Genomic DNA, 25,839 nt, shown 5'->3' on the forward strand with positions numbered 1-25,839 from the left:
GCTACTGAATAGAGTTGGAGTTTCTTTAGTCTGGCAGCATATGACATATGTTGGAGACCCTTGATCCTCTTGGTGAGGTACTTTTGGGGTCTCTCTAGCTGTTGCAAGTGCCGGGTGAGGTACATACCAAATGGGGCATTGTACTCAATCATGGGCCTGATAAGGGAGGTGTACAGGGGCACAATAGCCTCCTTTGATCTGGATGTGAATCCCTTCATGATAAAATGGGCAAGGTAGAAAGTCTTTCTAACCACTTTGGCAACGTGGGTGTCAAATGAGAGGTCACTATCAACTTGGGTCCCCAGGTCTCTGATTACTTTTTCCGTACTCAGTGGGTTACCGTCTATGTGATAATTTGTGGGCACTTTGTTTTTCAAAAGGGGATGACTATACATTTTTTGGCATTTAGTTTAAGTCCATGACTCCAGCACCAGTTGTCCGTTTCAGTGAGGCCTTTCTGTAGGATGTATGTGTCAGCTGGTGTATCGACTATGGCGCCTAGTTTGCAGTCATCTGTGAACTTGGTCAGCCACAACCCTCCCATGTTTGCTTTCAAATCTGAGAAATAAATGCTGAACAAGAGGGGTCCAAGGACAGAGCCCTGTGGGACACCACTTGTCACTGGCTTTGAGTCTGACATGGCTCCAGCGATTTTGACTTTATGTGTTCTATCCTTTAGCTAGTTTGCCACCCATCTTGTGACATATGGATTTACATTTAAGCTGTTGAGCTTGTCTATGATGCCAGAGTGGGGTATTGTGTCGAAAGCTTTAGCCAAGTCCAGGTAGGCTGTATGGACTGCTTTGCCCTCGTCAATGGCTCTAGTGACTGTTTCGAAAAAGTCAACCAGGTTCAAAAGGCAGGATCTGCCTTTTACAAAGCCGAACTGGGTGGGATCAAGTGTCTGCAAGTCCCCAATGTCTCTGTTTATTAGTTCCATAATGATTCTTTCCATAGCTATGCAGACCAGGCTGGTTAAGCTTATGGGGCAGTAGTTACCAGGGTCAGTAGAGGTGCCTCCTTTGTGGAATGGGACTACTGTTGCTGTACGCCAGTTTTCAGGTGCATATCCTGTAGTAAGGCTAAGGTTAAATAGCATTTTTATGTGCGGGTTTAGCTCCTCTTGGAGTTCACGTAGCACGCAACCCGGGATACCGTCAGGTCCCATTGATGCTGTGTTTTTAGCTTTGCTGAGCGCGGTTCAAACCTGGACATCTGCGATGACACTGAGGTTATATTCAGCTGGGATAAGTATTTCTTCCTTTGGGGGTGAGGGAGGGGAGAAATTTGCACTGAACCTGTCTGCCAGAATGTTGACAATATCTGTGGGTTCAGTGTATTTTTTGTCATTGTGAACTAACTCTGAACATATCTGAGGGTTTCCGCCCAGGTTTCTAACATAGCTGAAAAAGGCCTTGTGGTTATCTTTAGTGTCCATAGCGATTTTTCTCTCAAAGTTAGCCTTGGATGTTTTTATGAGAGAACGTAGCTTTCTACTAGTGCTGATCAGAGATGTCTTCTCTTTATGGGATTTTGTTCTGTCATGCAGTACTTCCTTCTTTTGTTATACAATTTGTTTATGGCTAGGGTCCACCAGATAGGACGCCTGCCCTTGGTGGAGAGGGTCTTGGTTTTATTTGGGATTGCATGGTCCATGCATTCTTGGAGATGTCCGTAGAAAGCATTTGTGAAGGATTCTGCATTGTGGGATGTGGTTTCCACTGTCCCAGTGGGCTTAAAGGATACCACCTCATTTTTAAGAAGTGTAAAGTCGGCTTTTGTGAAGTTTTTCACTGTAGTCTTTTGTGTTGGGGGTGAAGGTGGGATATGTATATCCAGGGTGATTAGTTTGTGGTCAGATCTCACTAGTGAAGGGTATACTTCTGGTGTGGAGCACTTTATCCCCATGTTTGTGATGATCAGGTCTAGTATATTATCTCCCCTTGTGGGAGAGGTGACTAGCTGTTCCATTGCGTTTGAATTTATGAATTCCAGGAACCTTTGGGCTAGGGTGTTTGGGCTAGAATAATGCACCCAGTCTACGTTAGGGTAGTTGAAGTCTCCCAATATGATGGTGTTTGGGGAGACATTCATATCCTCCAATGTCTTCAGGAAGGCTGAGTGGGGTTCCTGACATTGGGAGGGTGGTCTGCAACATGCTACCAGTTGTATAGCAGTTTTGCCTATGGTTAGTTGCACCTGGATGGTCTCTGATGCTTCATGTGTTGCCACTAACCTGAAGGTGTGGGTGTCCTTGATGAATATGGACACTCCCCCTCCCTTTTTGGTTTGGCCTGAGTTTTGGGGCCGAAAAGCATGATACGAGGTATAGCCTGGTAGTGCTGGGGCACTCTCAGGAGCCTTGAACTAGGTTTCAGTTACTGCACAGACATCGATGTCCTCCATACTGAGGAGTGCTTCGAGAGCCTGCATCTTGAGATTTAGACTTCTGGCGTTGAGCAGCATTACCCTTAATTTTTTTCCATTTTTGTTTTCTAAGGAGGTGGGTTTGTCTTTTGAGCCTTGCCTAAAAAAGGCACTATGGGGGAGGCAAGAGCCTTAGCTAATATCCGGAAGCCCAGTAGTGACAGATGCAAGCCGTCCCTTGCGAAGCAGCATGGCTTGTCCAGCATGTCATCCCAAGCAGACAGACATTGGATCCCCCTAGAATGACACCAGTATTTGAGCCAATTATTAAAGCTGTTCATCTTGTCTTTGTATTGTGGCATCATTCTTGGTGAGGGCAAGATGCTGCTCAGGGTCAGGGTCATACCATCCTGGGCTACATAATCAGAGAGCTCCTCTATGTCTATTTTCATGTAGTCCAGGGAGGTACATCTCAGGTCATTCACGCCGGCATGGACAATGACGGAGTCATATTTGTACTTGCTTTGGAGTGACCTGAGTGCATGTGTTATGTGGCAGATCCTAGCTCCCGATAAGCAGCTCACCGTTACCCTCTCCTTGTTCAGCCTGGTAAGCGGAACGTCAGTGTGCCTGACTATAGAGTCACCTATTACTAGTGTATCAGGCATGGTGTTTGGTCTTAATGGCTGTGATTGTTTGAAACACTGATTTATTGAAGTATGTAATGCATGTGTTATGTTTTGAGGTGGTGGATTTTTGGGTGACTGCTTTGGGAGCCTCTGTTGTTTTAGTAAGTTTTTTATTAGAGTCTCCGAGTATGTCTTTGTGTTATTATGTGTTTGGTTTGCAGTTGTGGTAGGTCTATGTGGGACTGGGTTTGGTGTGTTTGTGGTTACCTTCTCCTCCTGTCTGGTCTTGCCAGTCCTGAGTTGAGAGAGTTCAGCCTCCAGTTTGGCTATATAGTTGCATCTCTCACATGTATTTGTGTTTGTTGGGAGGAGGAGAGGGTTGTCTGTGTAAATGAGACAATTATAGCATTGTCTCAAGATTCCCAGATTAACCAGCTGAACAGGAGAGGATGCCAGCAATCTACCACTCAACATGCTAGAATATTATAAGGGAGTGCTGTGCCTTTAAGGGAAGTGGGTACTCACAGGGAAGGTAAGTGGATTTAGTGCTTACTTTAGTTAGCGAGTGCTTACTTAGAAGAGAGGTTTTGAGAACAAGTGCTAGGCTTATAATAAAGCGATTAGACTAGATTATTATAAGAGTAGAGCTTTCTTAAGGGAAAATTTGAAGAGCAGACTGGGCGGAGCCAGAAAAATTTCACCTTGTTTAACCGGTGCTGCGCTATGCGCACAACTGCGCAAAGCTGTGCAAACGCGGATTTTAAACAGGGAACTTCAAAAGAGCTAGAAATGGTCCAAAACAACCAATTACTACAACCTCTTGTGCTGAGGTCAATCCTTCAGGGACAGATAGGCTGCTCAAGGCTCCCCACTCCCACTGGTGAGCAAAGAAACTTCCTTTTATCCAAGTAAGGCAATGGACACCACAGGAACTACACCACAGCCCAGAATACAGCAAAGCCTGTATACTGGTCTAAACTAGTCAAGGAGAGGCGGGAAAACAAGGATTTTATTTTTTTTTTTGTTTGTTTTTGAGATAGAAAGAACACAGAAAATGCAGGAAACAGTAATAAAGCAGTTACACAGGCTAGCACACTTTAGTGGGCAGCCTCAACAGTTAAATTTAACAAACAACATTCAACCAATTTTCGACTAAATGAAACTTTAAGTGCAGATAATATATAATGCAACAAACAGTTAAAAAAACAGTTTAAGCTTGTTCAAGGTAAGCAAGAGAAGGTATTTCAGGTAAAAAACAGCAAAAAATACTTAAATCAGGAGAGTAGTCGCTTTTCTCAGTTCTCTGCTGCTAGGACCACTCTGCAGGACCACGAGGAGCTGTTGCTGAGTAGGATAGCCAGAAAAAAATGCTCAGAGGCAGATTTTAAACAGGGGACTTCAAAAGAGCTAGAAATGGTCCAAAACAACAAATTACTACAAGCTCATGTGCTGAGGTCACTCCTTCAGGGACAGATAGGCTGCACAAGGCTCCGCACTCCCACTGTTGAGCAAAGAAACTTCCTTCTATCCAAGTAAGGCAATGGACACCACAGGAACTACACCACAGCCCAGAATACAGCAAAGCCTGTATACTGGTCTAAACTAGTCGGGGAGAGGCGGGAAAACAAGGATTTTTTTTTTTTTTTTTTTTGTTTTTGAGATAGAAAGCACACAGAAATGCAGAAAACAGTAATAAATCAGTTACACAGGCTAGCACACTTTAGTGGGCAGCCTCAACAGTTAAATTTAACAAACAAACAAACAACTTTCAACCAATTTTCGACTAAATGAAACTTTAAGTGCAAATAATATATAATGCAACAAACCGTTAAAAAAACAGTTTAAGCTTGTTCAAGGTAAGCAAGAGAAGGTATTTCAGGTAAAAAACAGCAAAAAATACTTAAGTCAGGAAAGTAGTCGCTTTTCTCAGTTCTCTGCTGCTAGGACCACTCTGCAGGACCACGAGGAGCTGTTGCTGAGTAGTATAGCCAGAAAAAAATGCTCAGAGGCAGATTTTAAACAGGGGACTTCAAAAGAGCTAGAAATGGTCCAAAACAACCAATTACTACAAGCTCATGTGCTGAGGTCACTCCTTCAGGGACAGATAGGCTGCTCAAGGCTCCTCACTCCCACTGTTGAGCAAAGAAACTTCCTTCTATCCAAGTAAGGCAATGGACACCACAGGAACTACACCACAGCCCAGAATACAGCAAAGCCTGTATACTGGTCTAAACTAGTTGAGGAGAGGCGGGAAAACAAGGATTTTTTTTTCTTTGTTTTGAGATAGAAAGCACACAGAAATGCAGAAAACAGTAATAAATCAGTGACACAGGCTAGCACACTTTAGTGGGCAGCCTCAACAGTTAAATTTAACAAACAAACAAATTTTGACCAATTTTTGACTAAATGAAACTTTAAGAGCAGATAATATATAATGCAACAGAGTTAAAAAAAAAACAGTTTAAGCTTGTTCAAGGTAAGCAAGATAAGGTATTTCATGTAAAAAACAGCAAAAAATACTTAAATCAGGAAAGTAGTCGCTTTTCTAAGTTTTTTGTTGCTAGAACCACTCTGCAGGACCACGAGGAGCTGTTGCTGAGTAGTATAGGCAGAAAAAAACGCTCCGAGGTGGATTTTAAACAGGGAACCTCAAAAGAGCTAGAAATGGTCCAAAACAACCAATTACTACAAGCTCTTGTGCTGAGGTCACTCCTTCAGGGACAGATAGGCTGCTCAAGGCTCCCCACTCCCACTGGTGAGCAAAGAAACTTCCTTCTATCCAAGTAAGGCAATGGACACCACAGGAACTACACCACAGCAAAGAATACAGCAAAGCCTGTATAATGGTCTAAACTAGTTGAGGAGAGGCGGGAAAACAAGGATATTTTTTTTGTTTTTTTTGTTTTTGAGATAGAAAGCACACAGAAATGTAGGAAACAGTAATAAGTCAGTTACACAGGCTAGCACACTTTAGTGGGCAGCCTCAACAGTTAAATTTAACAAACAAACAAACAACTTTCAACCAATTTTCGACTAAATGAAACTTTAAGTGCAAATAATATATAATGCAACAAACAGTTAAAAAAACAGTTTAAGCTTGTTCAGGGTAAGCAAGAGAATGTATTTCAAGTAAAACACAGCAAAAAATACTTAAATCAGGAAAGTATTCACTTTTCTCAGTTCTCTGCTGCTAGGACCACTCTGCAGGACCACGAGGAGCTGTTGCTAAATAGTATAGCCAGAAAAAAAATGCTCAGAGGCGGATTTTAAACAGGGAACTTCAAAAGAGCTAGAAATGGTCCAAAACGACCAATTACTGCCAGCTCTTGTGCTGAGGTCACTCCTTCATGGACAGATAGGCTGCTCAAGGCTCCCCACTCCCACTGGTGAGCAAAGAATCTTCCTTCTATCCAAGTAAGGCAATGGACACCACAGGAACTACACCACAGCCCAGAATACAGCAAAGCCAGTATACTGGTCTAAACTAGTCAGGGAGAGGCGGGAAAACTAGGATATTTTTTTTTTATTTTGAGATAGAAAGCACACAGAAATGCAGGAAACAGTAATAAATCAGTTACACAGGCTAGCACACTTTAGTGGGCAGCCTCAACAGTTAAATTTAACAAACAAACAACTTTCAACCAATTTTCGACTAAATGAAACTTTAAGTGCAGATAATATATAATGCAACAAACAGGTAAAAAAACAGTTTAAGCTTGTTCAAGGTAAGCAAGAGAAGGTATTTCAGGTAAAAAACAGCAAAAAATACTTAAATCAGGAAAGTAGTCGCTTTTCTCAGTTCTCTGCTACTAGGACCACTCTGCAGGACCACAAGGAGCTGTTGCTGAATAGTATATCCAGAAAAAAATGCTCAGAGGCGGATTTTAAACAGGGGACTTCAAAAGAGCTAGAAATGGTCCAAAACAACCAATTACTACAAGCTCATGTGCTGAGGTCACTCCTTCAGGGACAGATAGGCTGCTCAAGGCTCCTCACTCCCACTGTTGAGCAAAGAAACTTCCTTCTATCCAAGTAAGGCAATGGACACCACAGGAACTACACCACAGCCCAGAATACAGCAAAGCCTGTATACTGGTCTAAACTAGTTGAGGAGAGGCGGGAAAACAAGGATTTTTTTTTTTTTTTGTTTTTGAGATAGAAAGCACACAGAAATGCAGAAAACAGTAATAAATCAGTTACACAGGCTAGCACACTTTAGTGGGCAGCCTCAACAGTTAAATTTAACAAACAAACAAATTTTGACCAATTTTTGACTAAATGAAACTTTAAGAGCAGATAATATATAATGCAACAGAGTTAAAAAAACAGTTTAAGCTTGTTCAAGGTAAGCAAGATAAGGTATTTCATGTAAAAAACAGCAAAAAATACTTAAATCAGGAAAGTAGTCGCTTTTCTAAGTTTTTTGTTGCTAGAACCCCTCTGCAGGACCACGAGGAGCTGTTGCTGAGTAGTATAGGCAGAAAAAAACGCTCCGAGGTGGATTTTAAACAGGGAACCTCAAAAGAGCTAGAAATGGTCCAAAACGACCAATTACTGCCAGCTCTTGTGCTGAGGTCACTCCTTCATGGACAGATAGGCTGCTCAAGGCTCCCCACTCCCACTGGTGAGCAAAGAATCTTCCTTCTATCCAAGTATGGCAATGGACACCACAGGAACTACACCACAGCCCAGAATACAGCAAAGCCTGTATACTGGTCTAAACTAGTCGAGGAGAGGCGGGAAAACAAGGATTTTTTTTGTTTTTTTGTTTTTGAGATAGAAAGCACACAGAAATGCAGGAAACAGTAATAAATCAGTTACACAGGCTAGCACACTTTAGTGGGCAGCCTCAACAGTTAAATTTAACAAACAAACAACTTTCAACCAATTTTAGACTAAATGAAACTTTAAGTGCAGATAATATATAATGCAACAAACAGGTAAAAAAAACAGTTTAAGCTTGTTCAAGGTAAGCAAGAGAAGGTATTTCAGGTAAAAAACAGCAAAAAATACTTAAATCAGGAAAGTAGTCGCTTTTCTCAGTTCTCTGCTACTAGGACCACTCTGCAGGACCACAAGGAGCTGTTGCTGAATAGTATATCCAGAAAAAAATGCTCAGAGGCGGATTTTAAACAGGGAACTTCAAAAGAGCTAGAAATGGTCCAAAACAACCAATTACTACAAGCTCTTGTGCTGAGGTCACTCCTTCAGGGACAGATAGGCTGCTCAAGGCTCCCCACTCCCACTGGTGAGCAATGAAACTTCCTTCTATCCAAGTAAGGTAATGGACACCACAGGAACTACACCACAGCCCAGAATACAGCAAAGCCTGTATACTGGTCTAAACTAGTCAAGGAAAGGCGTGAAAACAAGGATTTTTTTTTTTGATATAGAAAGCACACAGAAATGCAGGAAACAGTAATAAATCAGTTACACAAGCTAGCACACTTTAGTGGGCAGCCTCAACAGTTAAATTTAACAAACAAACAACTTTCAACCAATTTTCGACTAAATGAAACTTTAAGTGCAGATAATATATAATGCAACAAACAGTTAAAAAAACAGTTTACGCTTTTTCAAGTTAAGCAAGAGAAGGTATTTCAGGTAAAAAACAGCAAAAAATACTTAAATCAGGAAAGTAGTCGCTTTTCTCAGTTCTCTGCTGCTAGGACCACTCTGCAGGACCACGAGGAGCTGTTGCTGAGTAGGATAGCCAGAAAAAAATGCTCAGAGGCAGATTTTAAACAGGGGACTTCAAAAGAGCTAGAAATGGTCCAAAACAACCAATTACTACAAGCTCATGTGCTGAGGTCACTCCTTCAGGGACAGATAGGCTGCACAAGGCTCCTCACTCCCACTGTTGAGCAAAGAAACTTCCTTCTATCCAAGTAAGGCAATGGACACCACAGGAACTACACCACAGCCCAGAATACAGCAAAGCCTGTATACTGGTCTAAACTAGTCGAGGAGAGGCGGGAAAACAAGGATTTTTTTTTTTGTTTTTGAGATAGAAAGCACACAGAAATGCAGAAAACAGTAATAAATCAGTTACACAGGCTAGCACACTTTAGTGGGCAGCCTCAACAGTTAAATTTAACAAACAAACAAATTTCGACCAATTTTTGACTAAATGAAACTTTAAGAGCAGATAATATATAATGCAACAGAGTTAAAAAAACAGTTTAAGCTTGTTCAAGGTAAGCAAGATAAGGTATTTCATGTAAAAAACAGCAAAAAATTCTTAAATCAGGAAAGTAGTTGCTTTTCTCAGTTTTTTGTTGCTAGAACCACTCTGTAGGACCACGAGGAGCTATTGCTGAGTAGTATAGGCAGAAAAAAATGCTCCGAGGTGGATTTTAAACAGGGAACCTCAAAAGAGCTAGAAATGGTCCAAAACAACCAATTACTACAAGCTCCTGTGCTGAGGTCACTCCTTCAGGGACAGATAGGCTGCTCAAGGCTCCCCACTCCCACTGGTGAGCAAAGAAACTTCCTTCTATCCAAGTAAGGCAATGGACACCACAGGAACTACACCACAGCCCAGAATACAGCAAAGCCTGTATAATGGTCTAAACTAGTCGAGGAGAGGCGGGAAAACAAGGATTTTTTTGTTTTTTTTGTTTTTGAGATAGAAAGCACACAGAAATGCAGGAAACAGTAATAAATCAGTTACACAGGCTAGCACACTTTAGTGGGCAGCCTCAACAGTTAAATTTAACAAACAAACAAACAAACAACTTTCAACCAATTTTCGACTAAATGAAACTTTAAGTGCAAATAATATATAATGCAACAAACCGTTAAAAAAACAGCTTAAGCTTGTTCAAGGTAAGCAAGAGAAGGTATTTCAGGTAAAAAACAGCAAAAAATACTTAAGTCAGGAAAGTAGTCGCTTTTCTCAGTTCTCTGCTGCTAGGACCACTCTGCAGGACCACGAGGAGCTGTTGCTGAGTAGTATAGCCAGAAAAAAATGCTCAGAGGCAGATTTTAAACAGGGAATTTCAAAAGAGCTAGAAATGGTCCAAAACAACCAATTACTACAAGCTCAAGTGCTGAGGTCACTCCTTCAGGGACAGATAGGCTGCTCAAGTCTCCTCACTCCCACTGTTGAGCAAAGAAACTTCCTTCTATCCAAGTAAGGCAATGGACACCACAGGAACTACACCACAGCCCAGAATACAGCAAAGCCTGTATACTGGTCTAAACTAGTTGAGGAGAGGCGGGAAAACAAGGATTTTTTTTGGGGGGGGGTTTGTTTTTGAGATAGAAAGCACACAGAAATGCAGAAAACAGTAATAAATCAGTGACACAGGCTAGCACACTTTAGTGGGCAGCCTCAACAGTTAAATTTAACAAACAAACAAATTTTGACCAATTTTTGACTAAATGAAACTTTAAGAGCAGATAATATATAATGCAACAGAGTTAAAAAAAAAACAGTTTAAGCTTGTTCAAGGTAAGCAAGATAAGGTATTTCATGTAAAAAACAGCAAAAAATACTTAAATCAGGAAAGTAGTCGCTTTTCTAAGTTTTTTGTTGCTAGAACCACTCTGCAGGACCACGAGGAGCTGTTGCTGAGTAGTATAGGCAGAAAAAAACGCTCCGAGGTGGATTTTAAACAGGGAACCTCAAAAGAGCTAGAAATGGTCCAAAACAACCAATTACTACAAGCTCTTGTGCTGAGGTCACTCCTTCAGGGACAGATAGGCTGCTCAAGGCTCCCCACTCCCACTGGTGAGCAAAGAAACTTCCTTCTATCCAAGTAAGGCAATGGACACCACAGGAACTACACCACAGCAAAGAATACAGCAAAGCCTGTATAATGGTCTAAACTAGTTGAGGAGAGGCGGGAAAACAAGGATATTTTTTTTGTTTTTTTTTTGTTTTTGAGATAGAAAGCACACAGAAATGTAGGAAACAGTAATAAGTCAGTTACACAGGCTAGCACACTTTAGTGGGCAGCCTCAACAGTTAAATTTAACAAACAAACAAACAACTTTCAACCAATTTTCAACTAAATGAAACTTTAAGTGCAAATAATATATAATGCAACAAACAGTTAAAAAAAAAACAGTTTAAGCTTGTTCAAGGTAAGCAAGAGAATGTATTTCAAGTAAAACACAGCAAAAAATACTTAAATCAGGAAAGTATTCACTTTTCTCAGTTCTCTGCTGCTAGGACCACTCTGCAGGACCACGAGGAGCTGTTGCTAAGTAGTATAGCCAGAAAAAAAAATGCTCAGAGGCGGATTTTAAACAGGGAACTTCAAAAGAGCTAGAAATGGTCCAAAACGACCAATTACTGCCAGCTCTTGTGCTGAGGTCACTCCTTCATGGACAGATAGGCTGCTCAAGGCTCCCCACTCCCACTGGTGAGCAAAGAATCTTCCTTCTATACAAGTAAGGCAATGGACACCACAGGAACTACACCACAGCCCAGAATACAGCAAAGCCTGTATACTGGTCTAAACTAGTCGAGGAGAGGCGGGAAAACAAGGATTTTTTTTTTGTTTTTGAGATAGAAAGCACACAGAAATGCAGGAAACAGTAATAAATCAGTTACACAGGCTAGCACACTTTAGTGGGCAGCCTCAACAGTTAAATTTAACAAACAAACAACTTTCAACCAATTTTCGACTAAATGAAACTTTAAGTGCAGATAATATATAATGCAACAAACAGGTAAAAAAACAGTTTAAGCTTGTTCAAGGTAAGCAAGAGAAGGTATTTCAGGTAAAAACAGCAAAAAATACTTAAATCAGGAAAGTAGTCGCTTTTCTCAGTTCTCTGCTACTAGGACCACTCTGCAGGACCACAAGGAGCTGTTGCTGAATAGTATATCCAGAAAAAAATGCTCAGAGGCGGATTTTAAACAGGGACTTCAAAAGAGCTAGAAATGGTCCAAAACAACCAATTACTACAAGCTCATGTGCTGAGGTCACTCCTTCAGGGACAGATAGGCTGCTCAAGGCTCCTCACTCCCACTGTTGAGCAAAGAAACTTCCTTCTATCCAAGTAAGGCAATGGACACCACAGGAACTACACCACAGCCCAGAATACAGCAAAGCCTGTATACTGGTCTAAACTAGTTGAGGAGAGGTGGGAAAACAAGGATTTTTTTTTTTGTTTTCGAGATAGAAAGCACACAGAAATGCAGAAAACAGTAATAAATCAGTTACACAGGCTAGCACACTTTAGTGGGCAGCCTCAACAGTTAAATTTAACGAACAAACAAATTTTGACCAATTTTTGACTAAATGAAACTTTAAGAGCAGATAATATATAATGCAACAGAGATAAAAAAAACAGTTTAAGCTTGTTCAAGGTAAGCAAGATAAGGTATTTCATGTAAAAAACAGCAAAAAATACTTAAATCAGGAAAGTAGTCGCTTTTCTAAGTTTTTTGTTGCTAGAACCCCTCTGCAGGACCACGAGGAGCTGTTGCTGAGTAGTATAGGCAGAAAAAAACGCTCCGAGGTGGATTTTAAACAGGGAATCTCAAAAGAGCTAGAAATGGTCCAAAACGACCAATTACTGCCAGCTCTTGTGCTGAGGTCACTCCTTCATGGACAGATAGGCTGCTCAAGGCTCCCCACTCCCACTGGTGAGCAAAGAATCTTCCTTCTATCCAAGTATGGCAATGGACACCACAGGAACTACACCACAGCCCAGAATACAGCAAAGCCTGTATACTGGTCTAAACTAGTCGAGGAGAGGCGGGAAAACAAGGATTTTTTTTTTGTTTTTTTGTTTTTGAGATAGAAAGCACACAGAAATGCAGGAAACAGTAATAAATCAGTTACACAGGCTAGCACACTTTAGTGGGCAGCCTCAACAGTTAAATTTAACAAACAAACAACTTTCAACCAATTTTCGACTAAATGAAACTTTAAGTGCAGATAATATATAATGCAACAAACAGGTAAAAAAACAGTTTAAGCTTGTTCAAGGTAAGCAAGAGAAGGTATTTCAGGTAAAAAACAGCAAAAAATACTTAAATCAGGAAAGTAGTCGCTTTTCTCAGTTCTCTGCTACTAGGACCACTCTGCAGGACCACAAGGAGCTGTTGCTGAATAGTATATCCAGAAAAAAATGCTCAGAGGTGGATTTTAAACAGGGAACTTCAAAAAAGCTAGAAATGGTCCAAAACAACCAATTACTACAAGCTCTTGTGCTGAGGTCACTCCTTCAGGGACAGATAGGCTGCTCAAGGCTCCCCACTCCCACTGGTGAGCAAAGAAACTTCCTTCTATCCAAGTAAGGTAATGGACACCACAGGAACTACACCACAGCCCAGAATACAGCAAAGCCTGTATACTGGTCTAAACTAGTCAAGGAGAGGCGTGAAAACAAGGATTTTTTTTTTTTGATATAGAAAGCACACAGAAATGCAGGAAACAGTAATAAATCAGTTACACAAGCTAGCACACTTTAGTGGGCAGCCTCAACAGTTAAATTTAACAAACAAACAACTTTCAACCAATTTTCGACTAAATGAAACTTTAAGTGCAGATAATATATAATGCAACAAACAGTTAAAAAAACAGTTTACGCTTTTTCAAGTTAAGCAAGAGAAGGTATTTCAGGTAAAAAACAGCAAAAAATACTTAAATCAGGAAAGTAGTCGCTTTTCTCAGTTCTCTGCTGCTAGGACCACTCTGCAGGACCACGAGGAGCTGTTGCTGAGTAGTGAGAGCAAAATGTCCCATTAAGGAAAAACAAAAACATTCAAATTCTTAACATTTTTAAACATAATAAACAACATATGCTGTGGCATTTCTTAGACCTTAACAAAAAGATTAACACATTTAAGTTTAGAAACCATCAATGGCTTTTTTCTAATCATCTGAAAGGTTACAAAATTCCATAATTATGTCGTCATTGAAAAGTTTGTTAAATTTCTAAAGGTAGTTATTCACAGTAATATTGCTAAAACTTATATCCACTGTGGGCTTTAATTCTTTATTCTGTTTGAATCACACTTGATATTAACCCCACTCAGCACTTCTGTACCTAATGAATGACACATTTCTCCTCCTGGACTTTGATCTGTTCTATTAAAACTTCCTAATAGTGCTAGCTGGTCAGATTCAAGGTAGATTACGAATCCTAGCTTTTTGATGTAATTAATTAATTTGCCTTTGACTAATACCATGATGTCCAGAAAAAGAACCATAAGGCTTTACCATTAAAGGCCAGCTCTATATCTATATAGCTATATGTGCATATAATTTATTTTAATTATTTCTTTAAGCACCTTATGCCATGGTATGCTGTACCAACCATGGACCTGTAGAGATAAGTTGGCAAAATGTAGCTTTTATTATCATTTTTTTTCCAAAACCGTGTGCTTGCCATGTAGGTCTTTATATTATTTAAGGATAATTCTATGTATCTTTTTATCAGGCAATGCTGAATTTGTGCTTGTAATATAGATTTCTAGCCACTGTTTCAAGGATTCCCAACCACTGTTATAATTCCTCAGCCATTCTGCTGAACAGAACACTATACAAACTCACATAGGCTCCATTTGTTAAAGTTAACTTACTGCTTTTATGTGAACAGCCAGAGGTTCTTCTGTTAGCACATGACATCATAACACTGATGCTGGTGATGGTATCCTTAATTATCTGATAAATGGTAGCCATTTCTGTTGTTTAGTGGGGACTTTTTTGCAGCCACTGTGCTTAAAGATTTGTCAATATCTAGAAGGGCAGGCACATTGAATCTATGGTGTATATGGTGTGTACTTTAGTTAAACTGAACTGTAATTTCACTGTAATACAGGTAGTGTACACTGCAAGGTATTACTTGGACATGCATTTTTGCTTGTCTTATTGTACTCCTATTTGGTACTTTGTACTACAGTTTTTTGAGTTATTTTACTCTTACTTTCTCCTGTCTCTCTGCTGCCATATCTTCCCATGCCATGCTGTTTCCCCTCCTACAACCTTCTCTCTCTTCCTTTTTTAGTAATCCTTTCAGCTCCACAGATGGCCCCCTAAGACTGAAGGAAAGTGAAATTGCAATCTAGTACCTCCATAACCCTGCTGAGATATGAGCGTAATCAAAGAATCTGCTTACTTTCTAATCATTAAACTGTATGTACCTCCACCACCTAGCATAATCTGTAACAGTGGAGAAATCTTGTTTTTGCATTTTTACTTAGTAGATTACGTAGTGGCAAGCCCACCTTACTGGGTCACATATTGCTTAACCCTTGTCCCCCACCTTACTCCTGTGTAGAAAAAAACAGTCTCTTAGATTAGGTAGCTTTCAACTTGGCAAGCTTAATGCTTGGTCCCTTAAAAAACTTAGTTATCTATTTTTAACCTTGGTTTCTTAGTTCATACTCAAAAGCAGATAGTTTTTTTTACCATACTTTCTCTCACAATTTTTGGCTCTGCCTGCTCCATTTGCCCTCACTATGCTTGTGCTCACTCCGGTCCATACCCTACCCCCATTCCCACCCATCCTCTCTTTCCATAGATTCACACTTCTCTAGAACAGTCCTCCTAATGCCATCACCCAATCAGCCACCCCATAACCATACACAATCATTAACTCCATGTTTTCATATCCATTGTTTTTTATGACCAGCTACTGAAATTATGCTGTTCTTTCAATGCTGGCATAACATTTCTAATGCAAAAACAAGACAGACAAAAGGGTAGCAACCATATCTCTTATATAACTGAATTCTAGGGATTTAAAAGAAACTTCCACTGTGTGACATGCCAAAGTGAGCTCTTGTCCTGTCAGGTAAAGGCTTGCAGAGAGTCAAACCTGCTCCAGAGATCAAGGTTAATTTTATAACATTACCGATCCACAATTATTTTAGATTGCAAAAAACTCATCACTTGCCTATACTGCAATCATTGATTATTTAACAGGAGTAATATTTCCTTGAACCAGTCCCAGGTAAACCACAAGTGGTAAGTGATGTCTCATATGTAATTTAGATAGATTTGTAACCTTTCTCCTGCATGGTGCATGTTGGGCCATATTCAACATTAACCCCATAGACTTATTCCAAAGGAACATAAAAAAGTGTTTCAACCACTTGTGGGTTACTGAGATACGTTAAACATTTCACTTCACACCATCTGTCTATCCCATCTTAATCTCATACTTTGCAGGAAAATGTGAAAGTGGGCTGAACATCCATCTCTATCTGCAACTGTATCCCCGCAAAGAACCATGTGGGTCTGTTAGGCTGACAAGCTCTCTTATAAAAACTGCATATAACTACTTTCTCATAACCCAGTAAATCTGGCAGACCAAACTCTTCCATTTTAGAAGGAATAAATGTGCTGTTTCTATTTATCTGTGGATTTCTCCTTTCCCAAATAAAGTTTGAAAACAATGTTTGCATCTTCCTTACATAGCAAGAGAAGCTTGACTGGAAAAGATACCTTAAGGGAAAAAAATCAATTTGGGTATAAAGAACATTTTAACTGCCTGTTTGTCCCCCAAGGAAATGCAGTTTTAAGTGCTTCCATTTATGTAAACATGTCCTATTAAATCACATAGAGGCTTAAAGTTTAATTCTACTAGTTTACAGATATTAGTGCACATGATAATACGTAAATACCTCACTGTATCCATTACTCCTCTCCAAACAGTTATAATTGGGCCTAGTGAGGTTGTTGATGCCCAATGAGAAAATAATACAGTTCTCTGGCTGCTAATTTGCAACTCCTCTGACAAGGTCAAAAATGTATGTAGGATACTGGGTCCTTGTACTGATGGACTATTCAACCAAATGCACAGTCATCAGAAAACCATATTGCCAAGGATAGAGGGCCCTTGTCAAACTGCTGATTATAAGGTGCAAACATAGCTTGCAGCTGCTTATAGGTTCATAGGTTCATAGGTAAGTACTAGGCTATTGGCCCTAGGGCCTATATAAGCTTAGCCAAAAAGGTACCCTGGCATTCGCCACCCAAGAAAATTATTTTCCTGTGCCCCTGTCGAGCAGAGCCACAGAAGTGAATTTCCTATTTCTCATCCAATCATCAAGATTTTTCTTGAAGAGTGCTAATGAGGAGCTTTGTTTGATATAGATAAGTAGTTTGTTCCAGAGTATAGGAAGTCTCTGGGACTGGAATCTATCCTTCCAGCATGTTTTGTTTATTGTGGTGACAAGGTTTAGGTCCCTAGAGCATGTAGCTCAGAAGGATTAGGGTTTCTTTAAGTGGAGCATGTCCAACAGTTCTGGGATTGATATAGCTTTGTATGTTAGGCAGAGATTGCCTCTGAGTAGGTGATATGCAACGGAGTAAAGCTGGAGTTTTTTGAGACGGTCTACATAGGGCATCTGCATGAGGCTGGTAATCCTCTTTGTGAGGTATTTCTGCGGCCTTTCCAGTTGTTGTAGATGTCTTGTGAGGTACATACCAAAAGGGATGTTGTACTCTATAATAGATCTAATGAGTGAAGAGTAGAGGGGAACAATGACCTCTTTTTTTTCCTGGATGAGAAATCTTTTGTGATGGGGTGTGCCACGTAGAAGGATTTCCTGACTACTGTGGCAATGTGATTATCAAAGGAGAAACTACTGTCCACCTGGGTCCCAAGGTCTCTTATCATACAATGGCAAAACAGCAGACCTGACCCTCGAAGGTGACTCCAGAGCAGAGGAAAAGAATAATGAAGAATAAAACTGGAGGTCGACCACCACGTAAAACACCAATCCTTTATTTAGAACAGAAAAATGAGTGCTTTCGCATGCATCCACAAGGCACGCTTCTTCAGATTAATAATACACAGAAAACTGAACTCAGTTTTCTGTGTATTATTAATCTGAAGAAGCATGCCTTGTGGATGCATGCAAAAGCGCTCATTTTTCTGTTCTAAATAAAGGATTGGTGTTTTACGTGGTGGTCAGCCTCCAGTTTTATTCTTCGTCTCTTATCATACGTTTGGTGTTAAGTAGACTACTGCCTATGTGGTAGTTCATGGGTACAGAGTTTTTACCAAAGGGGACAACAATGCACTTGTTGGCAATGAGCTTGAGGCCATGGTTTTGACACCAGGCATCTGTCTCATTGAAACCCTTTTGTGGAATGTCCACATCGTTAGGAGTTTTGATTATGGCACTTAGTTTGCAGTCATCTGTGAACTTCTTTAGCCAAATACCTTCTGTGTTGGCCTGTACTTCAGAAAAGTAGATACCAAACAGGAGAGGACCCAGGACATAACCCAGTGGTTCTCCACTTCTCACTGGTCTGAAGCTGGATTTGGAGTCTGCTACTTTCACAGTGTGGGTTCTGTCAGTGAGCCAGTTGGCAACCTTTCTTGTGGCATAGGGATTTATACCTAGTTTAGTGAGCTTATCTATAATTCCAGAGTGAGGGCTGGTGTCAAAAACATTGGCAAGATCAAGATAGGCTGTGTGAACCACCTGACCCTCATCTACGGCTTTGGTGACTGCTTCAAAGAGGTCTATCAGGTTTTGGAGACATGATCTGCCTTTTACAAACCCAAACTGGGTTGGGTCCAGAGTTTGGAGTTTACCAATGTCTTTGTTTGTTTATAAGTTCCATGATGATATGTTCTATGGCCTTGCAGACCAGGCTCATCAGGCTAATGGGCCAGTAGTTCCCAGGGTCCGTGGTGGCTCCCCCTTTGTGGAGTGGGATAACTGTTGCTGTGTGCCATTCAGTGGGCACAAAGCCTGAGGTGAGGCTATGATTGAACATGGTACTTAGGTGGGGTGCCAATTCATTCTGTAGTTCATGTAGAATGCAGCCAGGGATGTTGTCAGGTCCCATGGATGCTGTGTTTTTGGCTTTGGATAGTGTGGTTTTTACCTGTGCAGCCATGATTGCAGGAACTTTGCATTTTCTGGTATAGAGATGGGCCTTTTTGTGGGTGAGAGGGGGGTAAAGTTAGCACAGAATCTATCTGCCAGGATGTTGGCGATATCAGTTGGTTCTGTATATTTAGTGCCATTGTTGTGTAACTCAGAGAAGATCTGAGTGTTGCCATTGAGATTCTTGACATAGTTATAGAATGCTTTGTGGTTGTCTTTAGAATTAGTGGCAATTTTGTTTTTGTAACTAGCTTTGGAGGATTTTATGAGGGATCTCAGCTTCTTACTGAGGCTGACCAGGTAGTTCCTCCAATCATGGGATTTTGCTCTTTTTTGCAACAGTTTATTTTGTCTGTTGTAGAATTTGTTTATGGCAGGGGACCACCAGATTGGCTTCCTTTTTTGGTGGATAGCATATTGGTTCTATTAGGATCCATGCACTCATGTAAGTGCTTATAAAGTGCATTTGTGTAGGATTCAACAGTCGTACCTCTATTGTTCATCTGCATGGGTGTTGTGAAGTTTGCCACTTCTGTCTTGAGAAGTGTGAAGTTGGTTTTAGAGAAAATTTTACGGTGGTTTCCCTAATGGGGGGTGGGGGCGGAATGTGAATGTCTAGGGTAATTAGCTTGTGGTTGGATCTGATCAAAGAGGAATTGACCTCTGGTGTGGAACACCGGTTGCCCATGTTGGTAATAACCAGGTTTAAGATATTGCTGCCCCTTGTGGGGGTATGGATAAGTTGATCCAAGGCATTGTAATTTATGAATTCCAGAAAACATTGAGCAAGAGTTGGTACATGAGTAGTTTTCCCAGTTAATGGTTGGATAGTTGAAATCACCCATTATTAGGGTGTTGGGTTGTACCCTAATATTTTTCAGTGTATCAAGAAATGAAGAGTGGGAATCCTGGGGCATGTTGAGGGATCTGTAGCAAGCTACAATTTGGATTGTGGTCTTGCCCAGAGTTAGTTGCACTTGGATAATCTCGGATACATTATGCTGTACAACTAGCCTGGAGTTGTGGATATCCTTAATGAGTAAAAAAACACAAAAAGGCAAGCACCTTCAAATAGTAAGTCTATGGGAGATAGTCCAATATTTTCCTTGTAGCGAAACTCCCACTCCTTATACAGGAATCTTCATAAAAATAAAACAGACGTTCCAACACCATTAAAGCGCACTACTTACAGGTGAACAAAAACTTAACGCAAAATTTATTTAACAATAAATGGAAGCGTTTTTGCTGTAGTCAAAGCTGCAGCTTCTTCAGAGACTGATTCAAAAATAGCGCCAGTTCCAAACATTTAAAGTCACATCAGTCAGATATCCTTAATGAATATGGACACGCCTCCACCTTTCGTGTTTCGGTCCAGGTTATGTGGTGAAAAGGTGTGGTTTGAATTATAGCCTGGTAATGCAGGGGTGCTCTCTGGAGCCTTGAACCAGGTCTCTGTCACTGCACAGATGTCAATGTTCTTCATTTTAAGGAGTGCCTTGAGTGAGTGCATTTTGAGGTTTAGACTTCTAGCATTGAGTAGCATTACCCTGAGATTTTGCTTGCATGTACCTGTTACAGTGGTGAATTTGCCATTTGAACCTTGCCTAAAAAAGGCACTATAATGGTGGCAAGAGCCTTAGCCAGTATCTGGAATCCCAAGAACGACAGGTACAGGCCATCTCTGGCAAAGAATCGTGGTCTGTCGATCATGTCTTCCCAGGCAGACAGATACTGTATTCCCTTAGAATGACACCAGAAGTTTAGCCAATTGTTGAAGTCAATCAGTTTGTCCTTGCATTGTGGTATCATTCTGGGGGGATGGCAGGATGCTACTCAGGGGTAGGGTTATACCTGCCTGGGCTACAAGATTGGAGAGCTCCACTATGTCTCTTTTCATGTAGTCCAGGAAGGTACATCTCAGGTCTTTCACACCAACATGGACAATGACAGTGTCATATTTGTACTTGTTGTGGAGTAAACTGAGTGCGTGCATTATGTAGTGAATCCTGGCACCCGACAGACAGCTGACAGTATCTTTCCCCTTGTTTAGCCTAGTGACTGGAACATCAGTTTGCCTGACTATAGAGTCACCTGTGACTAGAGTGTTGGGTACGTTGCTATGCCTTATGGGTTGTGATTGAGTGGCACACTGAGTTTGTGGGCTATGTGTCATTTGGATTGTGTTGGAGATGGAGGTTGCTTGCGTTTCTGCTTTGGAGGTCTCTGTTGCTTGAGTAGATTTTTATTGAGAGCCTTCACGAATGTAGGTGTGTGTTTTGTGTTTCTATGTGTGTGCTTTGGTGGTGTAGGTTTTGAAGGACTATGTGATTTGTGTGGTGTGGTGCAAGTGTTTACCTTCTCTTGACTGTCTAGTCCAGTCTTGGATAAAGAGAGCTTTGCTTCCAGTTTGGCTATATAAGTGCATCTCTCACAGGTTGTAGTGTTGGTTGGTAGGAGGAGAGGGTTGTCTGTTTAAATGATGCAATTGCTGCATTGCCCAAGTTGCCCAGATTCATTAGGTAGACAGGAGAAAACACCGGGAGCTGACCCTTAGACATGCCTAGATAGGTGGTTATTTATTAGGTACTAAAAACTGTTTTCCTCTAGACAAGTGAGGAAAGTTGAGTGCTGTAGTAATTTGTAGCTTATTCAGTGCTTACAATGAGTTCTGAACAAGTGTTGAGTTCAAAGAAATAGATTTGAGTGCTAAAGCTAAAAAAAACTAGCTAGTTCTAAGGGAAAATCTGAAGAGCAGACTTTATGGTGCTGGGAATAGTTTAACCCTAGCTAAGCAGTGATACATAAAGTGTATTTTTTTAAATATAACAGTAGCAAATGAGCAAACTGATTTAAACAAATTGACCAATAAAAAGCTAAAAACTGAGCCCCATTCCAGCAGTCTTTGATCAGACAAGTTCTAACTGCACACTCCTGCCAATAGGGTGCAGGGGAACCTTCTCCAAAATAAGATGGCCTGGATTAGTGCTCAAGTTGTACAAACAAAGCTAGATTCAGCAGGCCTGAATCTTGTCTAAGCTACAGCAAACAAGGCGCACCAATTTCAGAAAGAAATGGTTCAAATAAGTAGGCACAATAAGCCTTTAACCAGACATTCCCGGCTCAGAAGGGCAGAATCCAGCCTCTCCTCCCACAGATGCCACTAACATAAATAACAAAGAGGAAGAGGGAAGCCCTGTTTGGTACTCTTATCTATATGAATAGGCTTAAGCATGTTAGGTTATGATAATGCAGTTGGACCCAGTTTATAAACTGCCAAGGAATGTAATAGAATTCCACTATCTTCCATATGAAGTCCCAAATAAGCATATCAAAGGCCTTATTCCACTAGCTAGATTATATATTTGTGGAGCCTTTGGATATTGAGCCAAGTCTGAAATGACCTCAGGGCTCCCTTGCTGCCCCTTGATAAAGCCTACTTTATTGCCAGGCACTAAATGGGCTATATATAACTCGGGTCTATATTATATCATCGAACGCTTAAAAAAGCGAACGCTGATTGATCAACCTAATTTAAACGAAAGCTTACACTCTCGAACTGTCAGATCAGCACACCAAACAAACAGAAATCCACACACATACACCTAAAATCTGATACCTAACCCTACACTAAACTATGCACACACCACTAACTACCCACTTACCTTAACCCAAACCCTAACCCTAAGGTCCATCACTATCGCAAACTCACCTCACTCGCTCCCCAACCCTAACTCACTTAAATTCGCCCTAACCCTCATGTCCACTCAATCACACACACACCTAACCCGAGCCCTAACCCTAACTCACCTAAATCACCCTAACACTCACATCCACACAATCGCACACTTACCTGAATCAGACCGATAACTTTCCACCATAACACTGAAAATACCGAAGTAATAGAAATGGACAACCGACTTCTTTCCCTAGGAAAAAAATTGAGTTTCTGCTGCTTCGATATTTTGCAGTTTCACGAAAATAAGTTTGATCAATCAGCGTTCGCTTTTTTAAGCGTTCGAGGATATAATATAGACCCTATAACTCCATGTCTATTAGCTAACAGTTTGGCAAATATTTTAACTCCATTTGCAATAAAACAAATCAGTCTATAAGTGAATGTATGCAGCAGCCTTTTATGCTTCTTGAGGAACACCAAAACTTTCGCTACCAGAGAATAAGCCAGAAAACCTTGCATTTTCACAGCGTGGCAATAGAAGCATGGCAATGGGTAGCTCAAAACATCCCTATAGGCCCAGTAAAATAAGTCATATGACCATTAATGCCTGGAGCCTTCCCTACAGTAGCATATCTATTGCCTTCTCAATCTCCTTACCAGTGATTGGCCTCTGTAATTCCTCTAGCTGATTACCTTCCAGTACAGGGAGTACTATTTCTCAGAACAGCAATGAAGCAGTCTGGAATGAGGTATCCCCATACTGGCATGGTGTCTCATTAAAATCTGATTCATCTGAACAGGGTTCAAGCTAACTGCACACTGATCATCCTTTAAGGCACTGATACACATAATCGGGCCTTGCACCTTACATTTAGCTACAATTAACTTATTTGGAAGGCAGGCCCCTCAGCCAGTGATGTAGTTTATATCTATCCCACTTTTCCTGAATGGCAGAGTAATGTTCAGACCTCATTTCTTGCTTAATAGCCTTGGTCATCAATAACAATGCATTCCCATTACAGTTGTAAGATTTAAACACCTTCTTTAGATCATACAGCTTGGCAGAGAAGAAGGCTAGATAGTGATCCTTCTCTGCTCTGTTATCTGCTTGTACTTGTCTACTAAAGGACTTACATCTAGATTTGAAACTCTCTCATATGGCAAAATATTGCTGCTTCCCAAAATTTCTCTCTGTAAGTTCTAATACTCTCCTACATCCTGTCCTGCTACAACAGAATTGGATCTAACTTCCACTGGTGATACCCTATTATTCCCCTTGACCTTGCTCACCACATAAATATCATATCATGGTCCAACAAGGCTGCTGGCATGACTTCTACTTCCACTAACTCTGCCATAACAGTTTGGTTTACCAGCCAAAAATCAAGTCTACTCACCAACCCATGTGCATAGAATGTGTAATGGATAACAGGTATCGATTAATGGTAAAAAACAAGTCAAAGTCACCTCCCAAAAACATTTCTGGAGATGAAGAGTTCCAGTGGAGATCCTGTCAACTGTTGTATAAACTACACTGAAATCTACCCCTATTAATACACCCATATTATCTTGAAACATAATATTGATAGTTCATCTAAACTCTGCTAAAACATTGGGATTGTCTTCATTAGATCCATAGGCATTAGTTAATACTAAGTAAGGAGCACCAATAATCACTATAGCTATTGTCCATCTGCCACCCCTATCCGTACATACTGAATGCAACTTCCACCTTAACTGATAATAGATCGATATGGCTGCCATGCACTTCACTGTATTGTTGCAGAACAGGATTATTTTATCAGGTCACTGTTTAAAAGCTAAATCAGCCCTCTTTCTTTTTAGTTTAGATTTATGAAGTAAAACTACCTTGACCTTGCATTGCCTCAGAGTGACGACAACTGTGGCTGCTTTGTGCCAGGTGGCAATTCTCTTTACATTCCAATATGACGCAAAAAACATCATAGTCATCTATACCTCTCAACCTCTTCATGCAAGAATTCTGGACAAAGACATAAGCAATTTTTAAATATTACAAACTTAAAAAGTTGATAGACTGAAAGATTTTGCAATAGCATGAATTTTCTCAAGGGTATGAAGTCTGAAACCCAAACGTCTGTCATTATTTTCTAACTTTAATCTTTAATAATTTGCCACTAATTTGCCAGAAAACCACAGATTTATGAAAAATGGACAAAAAATATGAGGGAAAATCTGGACAGTCTGCAAAAATCTGTACAGTTGAGAGGTATGTACCATCATCCCCTTTGCACAGCAGACCATCTTGTTATTTATTTGGGTGTCTAATCAGTATAGTGCACTATCCACTCCTGTCCCAACAACAGCCAAACCAACACTACAAAAGCTAGATTATTTAGCTCAAATAATGTGTGAATTTAGTTATAGTCAGTATCACAGAGTAAACAAGTGCAGTGACCCAAACACACTAGAAAAACAATAAAAAGCACTGCAGTTAAAATTAAACTAGACAAGCAAAAAAAAAAAAAAAAATCATAAGAATAAATTCAATACAGTATACCACAGTCTGTAATTGAGGGCATCATAAAAAGAGTGCTTTAAGACACCTTGGAATATTAATGCTCCCATAAAGTCCAGTCATTCTCCAATATCTCTGTCACATAACTGCTGTAATAAGCTGGAGCTCAAAATAATTCTGACATACTGTAAGCTTATCAAGTTTCTCATAAGGAGTCTTTAGACTGAGTACCTTGACTAAACTGAGTGACAGTAGAACACCAGGTTTTAATCACCTGTTTAGTCACATTACCACTATAGATTTGAGTCAGCTGTTAAGCAGTAATACCCTTGTCTACATTTCCTTCAGCAACTTCCCCCTCTGCGCTGACAACAGCTATGTCAATCTATGACTGCTCCAGTTGTGAGAGCTCATTAGTGGAGAGTTCTGATGTTGTAACATCCAAGATAGTCTGCTTGTTGTGATGCCATATTTCTCATTTGAAGGTTATGGGGTATGAGATTAATAGGAAAGTGACTCCTCCAGCATCCCTGATGATTTCCCTCACACACTGTTGACCCTTGAAGCATCTGGGAATAAGTTTCTGAACTACTTTGGTAGCTGTTGTTGATTAGTTACACTTCCTAGTGTCAGTGGGCCTAGAACTTTGCACATTTACTACCTCCATGTATTACTTAATCCCAACAGAGTGGGAGTTTTTCACAAACTACTCTACTTCCTGAGGAATATATAGAGATAATTGTAGTGATCTCTTGCCTGCAGAGAAAGTATCATGAAATCTAAGACTTACCTTAAATCCCTGTTCCCATATCACATGCAGAAATGGCACCATTTCCTTGCATTTACAATAAAG

The sequence above is a fragment of the Protopterus annectens genome, chromosome 11.part0 (assembly GCF_019279795.1).
Source record: "Protopterus annectens isolate FY-2018-M chromosome 11.part0, PAN1.0, whole genome shotgun sequence".
In the NCBI taxonomy this organism is placed as follows: Eukaryota; Metazoa; Chordata; order Ceratodontiformes; family Protopteridae; genus Protopterus; species Protopterus annectens.